The 16,518-nt window shown below is 45.5% G+C and overlaps 1 protein-coding gene and 1 long non-coding RNA gene across 5 annotated transcripts in view; one reads left to right on the forward strand and one right to left on the reverse strand.

The window, feature by feature from the left end:
• Positions 1-16,518, forward strand: part of BICRAL (BICRA like chromatin remodeling complex associated protein) — a 108,960-nt gene that overhangs the window by 23,503 nt on the left and 68,939 nt on the right. For all 4 annotated transcript variants that reach the window (XM_060614389.3, XM_060614388.3, XM_081795741.1 and 1 more), the window contains exon 2: positions 6,057-6,321. The gene's annotated coding sequence lies outside the window, so the exon portion shown is untranslated. The remainder of the gene's footprint in view (positions 1-6,056; positions 6,322-16,518) is intronic.
• LOC132666341 (uncharacterized) overlaps positions 15,865-16,518 on the reverse strand; it is a 30,940-nt gene continuing 30,286 nt past the window's right edge. Inside the window, exon 3 of the long non-coding RNA XR_009604615.2 lies at positions 15,865-15,967. This is a non-coding gene — a long non-coding RNA (uncharacterized LOC132666341). The remainder of the gene's footprint in view (positions 15,968-16,518) is intronic.

Here is a 16,518-nt window from a genome sequence, read left to right on the forward strand (position 1 = left end):
ATGGTAAATTTAGATATTTTTTCCCAAAACCTTTGTTTTAGTTACATATTTATTGCATGGTAATGTGAGATCTATTTCTTCGGAGTGTCAGGCACAGATGTTTGAAAACCACTGCTTGTAGGGGATGGAAGAAGGCACCCCCAGAGGAGGTGGCATTTGAGCTGGGCTTTGGAGAATGGTGGACGTGCCCCCAAAGAGGAAGGGCATTCCTTACAGAGGGAAAAGCATACGCCCACACTGGGCAAGTCTGTTCCGGGGCAGGATGTTCCCCGTGACTGCACCGCAGGGTCCTGGGAGATGAGAGGCTGCAGGTGCTTCTGGGAGGCAGGTGGAGTAACTAATGGACCACTTGGCAATATAAATGTTGGCACCCCAGCCCTCCCCAGAAATTCCAAGTCTCTGGTAATGGGTTTGGCCTTGGGAATCTGTATTTCTAATACGCTTCCCTGGGCAGTGAGGTGCTGATGGGGGTGTGACGAAACCAGCGCTAGGTTTGCAGAGGTGATTTTTGTAGTAATTTAGATAGAAGGTTGAATGGAAGGAAGTAACATGGGGAGGCCAAGCGAGACAGAGATGAGGACCTGAAGTGAGGTGAAGGCAGTTGGAGAAGAAGGGCTGCATTTGAGGGAGATTTTGGAGGTGGGTTGCATGAGCTAAGGGAAGTAAGAGAATGAGAAGGAATCGTAAATAATCCTAAAATATCTAGGGGGTTGGTCTATGAACACAGAGACTAGAGAGACCACATTCAGAAGGGGAGAGGATTACTGGAGTTTTGGTTTGTGCCCATGGCAGGGCAGGAACAATTCAGTTTTCACCATGCCCCATGTGAACCTTCAGAGCATATCCGTCCTTTGCTCTGATTGCCTGTCTCTGAACAACCTTCTGATTGTCTTAGAGCGGACTCAGGTTAATCTAACTCACAAGGGACTGATACATACACACCCAACTGCTGGTTGACCGGTATGATTTACAGTGAGGGATGTATACACATTTGCAGGTGTAAAAGTACTTACGCCTTTGTTCAGGGTATCAAAATACCTGGAGAATGGAAGCAGTATTTAAAAGATTTAGGCGAGAGAGAATTGTATGGTTTGCAGAGTGTTGCATGTGGGCTCTAAAAATGCCTGATTAACTTTGCTGTGCTCAAATACGAATGTGGCTCTTCAGTGATCAAAATACTTTGTGGAGGTTACAGTGTCTACACTCCCTCTATCTTAGAGGCTGACTTTCTCATCAGATTCTGAGGGTGCTTTAATTTTTTTTAACGCTTATATATTTGGTGGGGGGGGGGGGGGGGGGAAGGACAGAGAGAAAGGGAGACACAGAATCCGAAGCAGGCTCCAGGTTCTGAGCTGTCAGCACAGAGCCAGACGCAGGGCTGGAACTCACGAACTGTGAGACTGAGCCACCCAGGTGCCCCACTGAGGGTGCTTTAAAGCAGGAACTTAAAGCCTATGAGACTCCTCTTCTACTGCCTCTCTAGTTCACCATCCTCCTGGGCCTGGTGGTGGGGAAAGAATGCTCTGTTTAGGAGAGGTTAGGAGTGCCGGCAGAGCACCAGAGAGGCTGGGGAGTTGGTGACTGACACATCCCAACCATGCCTTCCAGCCACGTGTGATGTCCTCCTTAACCTGATGACTGTCCTCCCCCTCACATACTCTGTGGGGAAGCAGGCTAGATGTGTAAGACAGCAAGGCCAGTGGGAGTGCTGAATGCCTTTTTTTTTTTTTTTTTTTTTTTTTTTTTTTACAGTTCTGTTATACTCCTTATCCTTGTACTAGAAGCTTGTAGGAGTTCAGACTTTTTAAAATCTGTCAAGGAAAATAACCAGCTTGAAATATGTCATGACTAGAATAGCCTTAGTCTCTACAAAGATGATTTAAAGTGTTTATATTCATGTATCAAATAATGTAGGCAAGGTTTTGAAAACAGTTGTAATCCAATAAATTGCTTGTTTGGGATTGCTTTGAAAACAGTTCCACGTTACTTCTAATGATAGTATTAACAGTCACAAGAATAATGGTAACTATTATTGGATATTACTATATATCAGGTTCTTTTTCAAAGTTTATCTATTTTGAGACAGTGTGTGCACATGCATGAGCAGGGAAGGGGTAGAGAGAGGGAGAGACAAAATCCCAAGAAGGCTCTGAGCTGTCAGTGCAGAGCCTGGCACGGGGCTCTATCTCAAGCACCATGAGATCATGACCTACGCCAAAATCAGGAGCCAAGCCGGATGCTTAACCACTGAGCCACCCAGGAGCCCCACTACATATCCGGTTCTAAAGCAAGGATTTTGTACACCTGACATCATTTAACTGTCCCTCCACCAACCTGAGATATAGGTATGTTACCTTCATGTTACAGATGAAGAAACAAAGGTAGGAGAAGTTTGAAAAGTAGGCAAAGAGATCACTTGGCTAAAAAGTGGCAGTGATAGAGCTCTAACTCTTGAGAGTGGTGGGGAGTGGGAGGAGGGAGAGGAAGAACCATTGGCTTCTTTTGCCTGTGATCCATTGGGCAGTGGTTTTATGTGGTTCTAGGAGACTTACTGCACTCCCTTGATATGTATATGGTCTCTAGTTATAGATTGATTTCATGTGTTCTAATGCATCTTGTAGACTGGGCTGTTTTTCTTTTATCCCACAAGTACCGATTGTGAGCTAACTACGTACAAAGTACTCTGCTAGGCCCTCAGAGAATAAATAGTAAGCCCTTGAGGAGCTCCCCGTCTAGGAAGGAACATGAGAGAGAGATTAGGTTGAATCATAGGAGACGGCCGTTGGGAAATTACATGGTACGTACTAAAATAAATCACTGATACATAATTAAAATAAGGCAACATGGTATTAGCTAAATATTGTGACCTCTCATACCTTTCAGCTACCATGCTACACATTTTGCATGCACTAGTTCCTGAATCCCTAAAATAACTCTCAGACATGATTATAATTGTTCCATTTTATAGATGAGGAAGTAGAGGCTCTGAATGGTGACGTGATTTGCCCAGAGCCACATACCTCGGATGTGACAAAGGTAGAATTTGAACCCAGGTCAGCCTGAGTACAGAGCCAACGCACTTAAGCCCCAGAGTATAAGTACTTCTAGAGGTACAAATAAAGGTATATGCCTTATTTATACACATTGACCATTTAAAAATTTTTATTTCACAAACACTTTATAGAGCACTTACTCATCTGATATATTTTGGTATTTCTGTGATCAGGACACATCTGGTCATGCATATCGCTACTTACTCTCAGCATTTGCACTCTTCCCCTTCTGAGAATGGCCCACCAACCAAGGGGAACATTTGGAGAGAAAAGACAAACAACAACGACGACGACATGTATTTCACCTTGTATTATGTGGACATGGAGCCTTTATTTATGACGTGTATTTGGAGGCACAAACACATGCTAGAACATTTCAATTATAATTTAATTTCTTCCTTTTTTTTTTTCCTATGTCCACTTGCCCTTCTTTCTAAATCACACACAGAGATGGGAATCACAGGAATGACCATTTAAATTGTACATACTTTGCAGGCAGTACTATTAAAGTGATTTGTATATAGTCAAGCCACTAAGAACTTTCCTCTTAAAAAGCTTCCAAATCGTACATTCGGATACCAAAATCCTGTTGATATAAACCACAGTTTAAAATTTTATGTATAAAGGCATATCCCTTATTTTAAAATGTTTTTTTTTTTAATCACATGGGAAAAAATAAAGTTTTTATTTTGTTGTATTATTTAACGATGTCCATTTTGGTGGTGATCTGGTGAATCTGAGATTCTCCCCACTGCTGTTCTGGGATTTTGCAACACACCCCAAAATTTAAAATTAGATTTGACAGCTGGCATTCTCAAAGTATGTTGTCACAAATTAGAGGGCTGTCCCCTCCCTCTGCCTGTGCCACAGTATTGAACTCTGTTTAAAACAGGAAGGAGGGTTTGTTCCCAAGATCCTTTTTCAGGCCTTGAAGAGGGGGGAGTTTTAGCATCAACCTGACTTAGGGTCCCCCACCAGCCCTTATGAGATTGATGACCCCAGGCAAATTACTGAAATCATTGGGAGCCTTAGCTGCAAAACCAGGACGATTAAACCTTACTCTACAGGCTTGTGTGAAGGTTTAGCCAATGATGTATATAAGTGTGTAGGTGGTACTTAGTAGGCTCCCAGGAAATGTCGGTGCTCTTACACTTTGGACATTCTTTAAAAATCCTGCAATGCCCCACACTCTTTATAAGTGTATAAATTCAGTTCTGTTTGGCGATCTTTTAAAGTCAAAGTTGTGTTTCTTTGGGGTTTTGGGTGACTCGGGGGAATAGCTTCCTGAAATCCATTAATATTGGAACTGTAGAGCAACAGCTGTAGAACTTGCTTGGTAGGCCCTAATTGCCATGAATAATCCATGAACTCTTTTGAAATGTAATTCTTCGGAATGGGTATTATAATTAAATTCCAGCCAATCCAAGGGCACTTTAAAACATGTTTAAAAATTTCCCAAGCCAATTAGAAAACTGGTTGGTCCAACTGTCGAGTGTAGAGAAATATGCTAATTTATGCAAAGACTACTGTTCCAGGAAGGCCCTGACTGAATGTGAAGCACATTTTCTGAGAAAACACCTCGGTGATACTATGTGATACTAAATCACTGAATATATTTTTAAGGCATGTCCAAATACAAAGCATACATTGTGAATGACAGAACAGCAGTTACTAGGGCAAGATGTGGTTTGTTTTTTAAAAAGATTTTGTATCTTGAATATGACAACATTGTATGCCAACCTTTACATTTTTATCTTGTGCAATATAGGTTAGTTACAGTATCCTTATAAAAGCAAGCAAGGTGCACTAGTGTTATGTTTTTTAATCCTAAGGGGGTATAGAAACTAAACAGTTTCCCTTAATTTAAATCTAGAGATAATTGTTATTTGAAACTCACCAAATATCTGGGGGACATGGGTCTGAATATTCTGTTTATCCGCAGGACTCCCACTGCTCTATGTATTACAAACTAACTTAAAAGAATTTGGAACATTTCTGGGGCTTACATATGGAGTTTTTAAAAATCCAAATCACCATTCTCGTCCAATCCATCATTTACCTGCCCTTGATGTTTATTTAAAAGAGAACGAGACCCCCACTGTATTTTTGTGGGCATTTACAGGAAAAGTAAATATAATTAACCTAGACACAAAGGCACCCCTTCCCAATCCACACTATCATAATTAACATTTACATAAACGCTCTGAAGGCTAGATGGTTTATGGAGACGTCTCGACAGTTTGAGATTTGAGATTAAAAACGGGTGGTAATTATACTTGCACCAAAGAGTGTTAAAAGAGTGGGTAGCTCCCTTTTTAAGACTGGGAATCATTTAATGAAAATTCCACAAATGTAGTAATAAAGGATATCTACATAAAGAGAAGGCAGTAGGAATTGGATGTTTTGAGAGTGACTTAATCAGCTCCTGGCCTTCATCTTGGCCGCTGAAGTTGTGTTGTGTTTTGTTTCTTTTTAATGTTGACTTACAGATATCACAGATAAGGTTTCACAGCATTCCGGAATGGGAAGAGAGGGTGTTGCAAAGGAAAGCCTAGTACATTTAAAAGTTAGAATGAATCAGTTATTTGCCAAATAACTAAGTAAAAGTGTTGTTTTAGTTTTAAAAAAGGTATATGCAAAAAAAGTATTTACTGGTTCTAATCAGAGTTCTAGACAAATATTGTGGGTTTTGTTTTTTAACCCCCCAGCGCCCTCCTCCCCCGTCGAGCTAAAACTGGTGTGTGCGTGCGTGTGTGTGTGTGTGTGTGTGTGTGTGTGTGTGTGCAGGGCGCCTGCAAAGAATAGCACGCATCTTGTAGATCTTAAAAAAAAAAAAAAAAAAAAAAAAGCCAAATAAACCTGTTTCTTGAATAAACCAATACATTTCTGAAGTTAAAAAGAATCCCAAAGGAAACAGGAATTGACAGCTTGGGAGCTTGATTTTTGGAAAAAAAAAAATTTTTTTTTAATTAAAAAACCCCTAATCTCCACATTTTTTGCTAGGCGAGAACCGAAGTTTGGAGGTAGACGAGCAGGCGAGCGGTTTGCCCGGGCGCAGAGCATGAAGGCCGGGCGGGCGCGGGGAGCGGGCGCCCGCCGCCCGGCGCGGGGGTGAGCGAGAGAGAGAGCGGAGCGCGTGTGGCCGGCGCCGCTCGGCCGGGAGCTCCCGCGCCCGCGCCCCGCGCCCCGCGCCCGCCGCCGCCGCCGCCGCCGCCCCTGGTGCGATGGCGCAGAAACCCCGTTGACAAGGCACTGCTTTTTCATGACGGTGAGTTTCCCTTTGAGTGTATTATAATTTTGTGATAAAAATTTCAAGGAGAAAAAAAAAACACACACAACCTCCTTCCTCTGCCTCTTTCCTTCGGGGAGGGGGAAAGCGAGGGAGGGGGGGCTGGAGATCTATCTCCAGACAGACAGAAAAGAAAGAGGAGCAAATTAAACACCGAGTTGCCAAAACCAGGATATTAGGTTTCAGCCCAGAGAGCTATTGGCTAAGGCTGTGTTTTTTTTTGGGGGGGGTGGGTTTGTGGGTGGGTGATGGTGGTGGTGGGTGGATGTTTAATGGACACGGAGAAAAGGGGAATCGAGTGTTTATGCCTTTCCCAGCGCCGCCCGGGCCCCGGGAAGACCAAGTTCAGTGTCTCGGGCGGGGGCGCGGGCGGGCAGGGGGCGGCGGGGCTGGGCTGGGGGTGCCTCGGCGGGGTGGGGGCCCCGGCGCCTTTTTTTTTTTTTTTTTTTTTTCCTTTTCCGCGGATGCAAATTTCTGGAGCGGGGAGAGGGAGAGAGCCTGGGAAGGGGGGTGGCGTGGCGGTTGGTGGTGGGGAGGAGAGGGGAGGGAAGCCTTTTAATGACTCATTGATTGAGCCGGTTTAAAATTAGTTGTGTGCGCGAGTGTGAGTGTGTTTTCCGCCCCCCGGAGCCGCCGGGAGCCGGGAAGGAGGGAGCGGGGCTCGCCGTGGGGAGGACGGCGCGGCGAGGCCGCGAGCAGGGGGCAGGGAGGGCCAGGAGTGACGGCGGGCGAGGAAGAAAAATAAGCTTTTCCAATCTCCTCCCCTCGGTTTTCCCCCCCTCATTTCTTTTCTCTCTCGGAAGCTCTTGGGTGTGAATCGCATTTTCTTTCTTCTCGGCAAAATGGACCCCGCGTCTCGGGAGGGGGAGGGGAGAGGGTGGGGAGGGAGGCGGCGGCAGGGACCGGGTTCCTTTTTCACCCTGGCTGCTGCTTCCCTCCGCTTCTGCGGGCGGCCGCGGCGAGAGCTCGGAGCCGGCCGCCGGTCCCAGCCGGGGCCCGGTCCTGCGCGCGCCCGCCGGCGGGACTGGCTCTTCCCGGCCGCCTCGCCGCCTGGCTCCGGAGCTCCGCCGAGGACCCGCGGCCGGGCCGGACCAGCCCTCGCGCCGCGCCGAGGACCCGAGGCCCACCCAGGCACTTTCTGTCGGGCCCGCGCGGCCGGACCGAAGAGACGAGAGGCTGTGGCGGCACTGTTTTGGCCGAGAGCGCGCGGGCCCGACGCGGTTCGCGCCCCCCGAGTCGCCCCGAATGCGGGATCTTGAGGGGGGGGGGGGCTGCGGCTGGAAGGCGCTAAGATGGCGCTGGGCCTGGCCCGTCGCCAGGGCTGGTGGCGCAGTTGCTCCGCGGGCGCCATCTTCCCTGGCGGCGCGGGCGGCGCCCTTCGCGGACGCTTCTCCGGCCCGGGCGCCGGGAGGGCGAGGGCGACGGGGAGCCACGCTTGGGGTGCAGAATTCTGTAAATGGGGCCGGAGCCGAGGCCGGGGCCGCCTAGCCTTGGCCTTCCCCGTGCCCCCGGACCCAAAAGACGAGGAGGCCGGCCCGGAGCGGGAAGGGACCGGGGCCGGCGGCGTCCTGCTCCTTAGCACTTGTGTTGGAGGGAAGAAGTGGGGCTTGGGGTCGGACCTTGCGGCCGGCGGGTTCCCTCTCTGAGCCCGCAGACCCCCCTCCGGTCAAATTCGGAGGGGAGGGGGCTTCTCGTTAGCTCTTCTGGGGCCTAAAACCGCACGGCTTTGTCTTCCCTGGCCTGGCCGAGGGCAGGGCAGGGCATGGAGGCTTTTCCTTCATCCTCTTCCAGTTAGTTTTGAAGAGTAGAGTCAAACCAGGTTACAAAATTGCAGGAAGAAAGAGTCGAGGACAGTGCCTGCCTTCTAGTGACTCGGTTCTCGATTGGCACCCTACGTTAGTTTTATTTCTTTAGTTGCTTTATTTTAAAGCAGTCCTGGAGAGACATTTATGTAGTCCCAACTGTGAAAAGGTTATGGGTTCCAGTGATTTGAAACATCTTGTTGGCTTTCATTTTAATTATTCCAAATGGTAGTGATTTAAAACAGTTCTCAGAGGGGCGCCTGGGTGGCTCAGTCGGTTGAGCGTCCGACTTTGGCTCAGGTCATGATCTCACGGTCCATGAGTTCGAGCCCCACGTTGGGCTCTGTGCTGACAGCTCGGAGCCTGGAGCCTGCTTCCGATTCTGTGTCTCCCTCTCTCTCTGCCCATCCCCAACTTGTGCTCTGTCTCTCAAAAATAAATAAATAAATGTAAAAAAAAAATTTAAAAAAAAAAAAAATAAAACAGTTCTCAGAACTCTGATCCGAAAAATTAAACTCTCTTTGAAACGCTTAGACTTTTTTTTTTTTTCCTTTCCCTTTCAAAAACAAAAACGAGACCCCCCCCCCCCCCCCCCGCACCGTTTTGGCTCATCTCTTTCTCATCGATATAATAAGGCTTCTCAGTTCTCTGACTCCCTAGAGTGTTGCCTTAAAATCATTCATTTAAGTATTTATCTGTCGTGTCGTAGGTCTGTATTAAGAGATGCGTGTGGGTTTTAACTGTGTTTTTGTTACTGGAAAGATTATTGGGAGGAGGAAAAAAGTCTAAAGCTCTCATCTCCCTAGGAGTCCACAGAGATGGAAAGTAAGTAAGTAATTTCTAGTGGATAAAAGTAACATCGGGGCACCAGTAAGTGTGTCCTTGTGTTTATAACCAGTCTATATAGTGGCCGTTTTATCCCCTTTAATAAGACCGTACCATATATTGAACACTACTCCATGTGTGTGTCTGGTCCTTTAATTCTTATTTATATCAGCCCTGCAGTGTTGATTTGATTATCTCTTTATACCAGAGGATCACCCAGATACACAAATGGTTCTTGGTCTCATGGTTTTAAGTGGGAGAATTGACATTGGATCCCAAAAGCCATGTTCTTGGCTTGTGTCCAAATCCGAGTTTCAAAAGCAACTGGAGCGAGATATGTTTAAATACAGATTTGTAACATCACCTTTGCCCCCCATTATTTGTTAGGGCCAGTAGGGTTTTTCTGTTACTGTTGGTTTCCCCAAAACATCTAATGTGTTACACAATCTCAGTTTTAAGCTTCTGACTTTCAACTTCCTGCTGTCCCTAACGCCCAATTTTGAAATTCTGGCCCACCCAGCAAATATGTACGAGTCTGTGTTAGTCGACAGCTGTCCAGGTGATTCCACTGTGACACAGATATGCATTTGGACTATCGCTATACTATATACCGCGTGCTGTGCTGCTGGCTCTTTTTTGAATGGAAACATGAGGCCCATATCGCTTTGAGTTTCAACACAGTTTTATTGCTTGTTCTTTTTTCTCCTCTAGCTGCCATTTATCAAATTATTGAACCTTTTCTTACAGAAAGAAGGTTTAGGTATTCTAAGACTTTAAAATCTCAGTACGTTTTCAAATGTGTATCTCCTTCTGCTGAAAAGTTATATAACATACAGGCTTCTAGGTCTAGCTGGGCCATCTAGTTTAGTCCAGACAGCTGTGCAACAAAAATAGAATTGAATCTAGGATTGATACAGAAATGAGGAATAGGGTAGAAAAGATTCGGGGGTGGGGGAGGGACCTAGAAATAAATTCTTGGGGGAAAGGATTCTTTTCAGAATTTTGAATTCGGAGGATATCTTTTGGGTTTTGGGAAGTAGGATGGTGAAGTGGCTCTAAACATGAGACCTTTTAAGAACAGAGGAGGCTTTCAGGACACGGAAGGTCAGGAAGAAACATCCAGAGCAGGTGATGAATAGCTGACCTGGCCAAAATGGGAGGAAACTAAGCGATAAAAATCATTAACTTCTCTGGAGCAAGAGCCGTGTATATTTGTTCTGTGCTTTCCTTTCTTTATTTCTTTAGTCACTGTTGTGTTTAATAACTGCTAGGGGGAATGGTTAAAAACTTTTGTGATGCAGATGTCAAAATTATGTTATCTTATGCGCACATTTCTCTCTCCTTCCACGTTTGAACATTTTTATAAGGAGCAACTCTTAAGCGCCTGTGTGCAGTCCGTGTCCAGTCTAGACTAGTGGGCGGGTGGAGGTCTAGGCTTTGACTGTCCATTGTGCTTTTTCTCCCTTTGTGTTTCATGGTAAATGCCAGAGTAATTATATTCTTTGACTAAAACCCAGTAAAGCTTGAAAGGAGAAGAAATCTAAAACCTGCTTAGGAGGAGGAGCGTCTTCGTTTTATTTTTATTTTTTAAATATTTATTTTGTGAGAGGTAGAGTATGTGCAGGGGAGAGGCAGAGAGAGAGAAAGGGAGACAGAGAATCCCACTCAAACCCACAAACCATGAAATCATGCCCTGAGCTGAAATCAAGAGTTGGACGCTCAACGAATCTGAGCCATCCAGGTGCCGGACTAGCTTCTTCATTTTATTTTATTTTATTTAAAAAAAAAATTTTTTTTTTAACGTTTTATTTATTTTTGAGACAGGGAGAGACAGAGCATGAACAGGGGAGGGTCAGAGAGAGGAAGACATAGAATCTGAAACAGGCTCCGGGCTCCAAGCTGTCAGCACAGAGCCCGACGCGGGGCTCGAACTCACGGACCGCGAGATCATGACCTGAGCCGAAGTCGGCCGCCCAACCGACTGAGCCACCCAGGTGCCCCTTAAATTTTTTTTTTAACGTTTATTTATTTTTGAGACAGAGAGAGACAGAGCATGAACGGGGGAGGGGCAAAGAGAGAAGGAGACACAGAATCGGAAGCAGGCTCCAGGCTCTGAGCCATCAGTCCAGAGCCCGACGCGGGGCTCGAACTCACGGACCGCGAGATCGTGACCTGAGCCCGTGACCTGAGCCGAAGTTGGACGCCCAACCAACTGAGCCACCCAGGCGCCCCTAGCTTCTTCATTTTAAAGTAGCCTTTAGTGGGGGGTGCCTGGCTGGCTCAGTCAGTAGAACATGTGACTCTTGATTCCAGGGTTGTGAGTTCAAGCCCCACATTGGGTGCAGAGATTACTTTTAAAATAAATTAGTTAACTTAAAACATAATAAAGTGGCCTTTCGTGGGATTCAAGGCAGACAAAATCTCTGCCCTCATGGAATTTAGAATATAGTGGGGAAGACAGGAAGTAAGTTAAACACAAATAATCATGATAATTGGAGATTAGAAAAACAGTAAAAAGTTAAGCTGGTAGATCTATAAGAATGTGTTGTGGGGAATGACTTTTGGCTAGTGAGAGTCAAGGGGCATCCCTTTAGAGAGTGATACTTGAGCTGAGGCTTGAAACATGAGCTTGTACTACTCGCTGTGTGGAAGCTGGGGAGACAGTCCTAACCTGTGAACAAAGTGCAAAGACCTGGAAGGCCCAGAAGGGCATGGGTGTTAGAGAGAAGCAAGAGGAGAATGAAATAAGAGTTGAGAGATCTTCTAGGGCCTCCTGTATTCGGCTGTACCAGGAGTTTGGGGTTTTGTTTTATTCAAAATAACAAACTATTGAAGGGCTTTCATTGGGACAGTGGTTATTATTTGGTGGGTTTGTTTTTGTTTTTGTTTTTGTTTTAGAGAGAGAGGGTGCAAGTGAGTGAGGGGCAGAGAGAGAAGTGGGGCTCATCCAATGCAGGGCTCCAGCCCAACTGATGTGGGACTTGAACTCACAAACCGTGAGATCATGACCTGAACCGGAGTCAGATGCTTAACGACTGAGCTGCTGTTTTTGTTTTTAATTTTTTTTTTTAACGTTTTTATTTATTTTTGAGACAGAGAGAGACAGAGCATGAATGGGGGAGGGGCAGAGAGAGAGGGAGACACAGAATCGGAAGCAGGCTCCAGGCTCTGAGCCATCAGCCCAGAGCCCGATGCGGGGCTCGAACTCACGGACCGTGAGATCGTGACCTGAGCTGAAGTCGGACGCTTAATCGACTGAGCCACCCAGGCGCCCCTGTTTTTGTTTTTAAAGATCACTGCTGCTGTATGGAGCAAGAGGGGAAGTAGACAGGGAGGCTATTGCAGTAGCCGGCTCAAGACTGATGGTATCTAAGCAAACACAGTGGCAGTGGGGATAGTGCAGGGTAGATGGTGGGATTCAGATGTATTTTGAAGGTGGAATCAGAAGTATTGGCTTAATGAGTTATCTGTAGAGACGGAGGAATCAAGGAGGACTTCAAGTTTCTAGCCTAAGCTTTGGTGGCCGATGGTGCCATTTGCTGGTTGGAGAAGACTGGAGGAGGAACAGGTAGGAAGGGTGCGTAACGAGTTCTGTGTGGGACCTGTTATGTTTTTGAAATACTTGCAAGACCTCCAAGTGGAAGGTCAGGTAGGCAGCGAATCTTCAAATTGAGCTGATGGGAGTGGACATAAATTGTGGGAGTCACTAGCATACGAATAGTATGTCATGGAACTAGTTGAGATCATTTGTCATCATAGAAGTCTTAACATCGAACCCTAAAACGCTTCCAGTGGCTAAAGGTTGGACAAAAGAGACTGAGAGGGCCATTAAATGGGAAGAATGGATTATTCTTTTCAAGAGAGAATGGTCTTCTCTGCCAAATTCTCCTGAGAACACTGAGGATAGAGAAATGACCGCTTGGATTTGTCAACATGGAGGTGGCTGTTTGACAAGGAGTTTCAGTGGCATATGGGGATGGAAGCCAAATCAGAATGCACTGAGGATGGGATGGGGTGACCGTAGCCCGCTTTTTGGGGAAGTTTTGCTGTAAAGTCTGGAGAGCGACAGCACAGCAGTGGCTGGAGAGGGAGGGAGGGTTGAAGAAGTGCTTCTTTTTAAATGGCGGGGAATGGAAGAGCATTTTTAAATAGACTAATGGGAATATTTAAGAGGGAGGGAGTGACTAACAGAAGAGAGATAAGACTACCAAAGGAGCAGAATTGTTGAGAAGGTGAGAAGCTATTCAAAACACAAGAGGGTTTGCCTTTGACAGGAGTAAGACGACTTGCAGAGTGGCAGGAGAGGAGGCAGAGAATATGGGCACAGCGCAAAGACGCTTATAAATTGGGGATGGAATACACGGCTTTATGATCTGTGTTCTCAATGAAGTCTGAGTCAAGACCAGCAATGAGGAAGAAGGGGTGTGCATGACCTTGGACAGCAGGATTGTGAACTAAGTCCCTGGGAAGCGAGGTAGGATTGCTGTACACAGGACTGCCTGGCTGTGCCTCGCCTCTGAATTTGAAGTGAAACCGGTCCATCCAGTTGTGTAGTTTTTTGCCAGCAATATCCAGCTGTTACAAGGGAAGCCAAGAGCGGGCAGGGGATTGGTTTGACCAGGACTGGAGTTTTACACCCCACCCCACCCCTCACCCCCACATGTGACAGCAGAGAGAAACTAGGACTTAAAGGTGGTTTCAGGGGACAATTAAAATGAACCTTGAAATGTTAGCTGGGTAGGAAAGCAAGAGAAGAGAATGGGGGTGGGGGCCATGAAGTTAACCATGAGACTTGTTCTTGGTTAATAAAAAATGAGTTAATGGGGAAAGAATTTAAAGGTGGGTTGATGAAAAATCCTGGAGTTGGATAATAGCTGCAATGGCACAGCAGTGTGAATGGGCAGAAGGCCATTGAGCTGGACACTTAAAGACAGTACATCATGTATTTTACCACAATAAAAATAACATCTAAACATTTGTGGCAACTACAGATGTTACTTGCACACTGCCTTGGACTATTTGCAAAGTACTGCATTTTTTTTTTTTAAATGTTTATATTTGAGAGAGAGACAGAGTGTGAGTGGGGGAGGGGCAGAGAGAGGGAGACACAGAATCCAAAACAGGCTCCAGGCTCTAGGCTCTGAGCTGTCAGCACAGAGCCCGACGAGGGTCTTGAACCCACAAAGCATCCATGATGTGAGCCAAAGTCAGATGTTTAACCGATTGAGCCACCCAGGTGCTCCTAAAATACTGTATTTTCTATGGAAGACAGTAGCTTTAAAAATTGTATCTGAAATTACTGGGGCTAAGGAGAGTATCTCCACTTTATCATGTTTATGCCAAACTTGAGTGTGCAAAATAGTCACCTAGAGATTCTGGAGTGGGACCAAGAAATTTTAAATTTTTTCTTAACCTGTTCACTGACTTATTCTAACCCTTCAGCATAGCATTTAAAACAAGCCTGGCATGGGGTGCCTGGGTGGCTCAGGCAGTCGAGTGTCCCCTTCTTGATTTCGACTCATGTCATGATCTCACGGGTTCATGGGATTGAGCCCGTCATTGGGCTCTGTGCTGACAGTGTGGAGCCTGCTTGGGATTCTCTCTTTCTCTCTCTCTGCCTGTATGCTGCTGTGTCTCTCTCTCAAAATAAATAAATAAACATTCTTTTAAAAACCAGAGAAGCCAGGCATTCGGTAAACATTTGTTGACTAAAAATGTTTGACAGTCCAGGTAGAGTAAAATGATAGGAGCCAAAAGGAAAGGTTTTTGAGATTGGTTGAGATCAACAGTGCCTTATACATTCTGATCTCTGGGGGTGATGAGAAAAAGCAGATTATGGGCTGAGGAGGGAGAAAGGAAGTATTGGGAAAATCATTTTTTTTTTTTAATTTTTAACGTTTATTTATTATTGAGAGACAGAGTGTGAGCATGGGAGGGGCAGAGAGGGGGAGACACAGAATCCAAAGCAGGCTCCAGGCTCCGAGCTGTCAGCACAGAGCCTGACTCGGGGCTCAAACTCAACAAACCGTGAGATCATGACCTGAGCTGAAGTCGGATGCTTAACCGACTGAGCCACCTGGGCGCCCCGGGAAAATCATTTTTTAAAGATTCAGACAAAACCAAATGGAAATGTGTAGCACTCCCTTCAACCACGCCTTTCTGCATTCTTTGAGTGACGTTCATTCACCTTCTCATAAGGTCCTGTGTTCCTCAACCTGCCTACAGAATAAGTAATAGGTGAAATTCGAGAAAAAGAACGGGGTAGATGATAAGATTCAAAATAGATGTCTGTGGTCTCCACTGGAAAGATAGCAAGGTCATTTGTTAGGGGTGGAGGCAAAAGGCTTGGAGTTTAAGGAGAAAAGGAGTCAATTTGTGGAATGTATCAGATGGGGGGGGGGGGGTACCAGAAATGGGACTTGACTATAATGAGGCAATGTGAATTAAGCTAACATAGAGGATCCATCTCTCCGTGGTCAGTATGATCTATAGTAGAAGTGGAAAATACAGCGAGGGGGAAGGGTTGTTCAATTAGTGTGGAGAAGTGGGAGAGCTGACAGGAAAGGAATGGGGTGTGGACTTTAAAGGAAAGCCCTAACGTGGAGACCTTGTAAGTGGTACCTCACTTTGTGGAAGTTGGAGCCCAGGATGTGGCTCTGCTGGGGACGGCTTGCCCATTTGTAGTGCAGTTCAGGAGAGTTCCGGGGCTGTCCGCGTGTTGTATGGGAAAGTAGAAGAAAGGTCTTGGGGGGAAGCGGCTGTGGGGGCTTTGATCTGTTTATTTTCTTCACCTCACATTGCATCCAATCAGGAAAAGATCCTGAGACCTCACTGTACTAGATCTTAAATCCAGGTTCCCCTTCCCCTTAATCTTTATCAACTTTAATTCATATGGTTGTGACTTGATGATAAATTTTTAATAAAGTTGTAAAATTGAACATTTTCTGGTTTTGTGGGTTCTTTGGCTGTCTTGCAAACACATTAAACACTTCTATTACCTGAAATAAAAAGGGTGAATGTGAAAATGTGAGGGAATGAGGTATGAAAAGTATTGTCTTTCTAGCAAAGGCTTATCTCAGTTCAACCAAAATCCAGGATGCTTCCTTGTATCATCAGAAATTATGTTTTCTGTCCTCACCTGTAGTTGGAACATTTTCACAAGGAAGAGAATAGGGGGGAAAGAGAAATAATACTTGTTAAACCTTAACATTATTTCCAGCCCTGATGTTTTAATATTATTAAATTCTCATAGTAACCCTGGAGGTAGGTTTTGTCTGTAGAGATAATGAAACTGAGGTTTACAAAGGGTAGATAACTTACCCAAGATTCCATTACTAAGGGTCAGAGCTGGGATTTGAATGTATACTGTAGACCCATGCATCATACATTTTGCCATCAGTATTAAGCCCGTGTATAGATTTAATTGACAGATGACTGCCTACTGAACATTTTAATATATTAAAATTGGATGACCTTGATTTCAGTAGAAGGACTAGGGAAAAGTAGTGTTTTTGGTGATAAATAAAAACTGCGACCAAAAACACCAGAA

The sequence above is a fragment of the Panthera onca genome, chromosome B2 (genome assembly GCF_046562875.1).
Source record: "Panthera onca isolate mPanOnc1 chromosome B2, mPanOnc1 haplotype 2, whole genome shotgun sequence".
Classification (NCBI taxonomy): Eukaryota; Metazoa; Chordata; class Mammalia; order Carnivora; family Felidae; genus Panthera; species Panthera onca.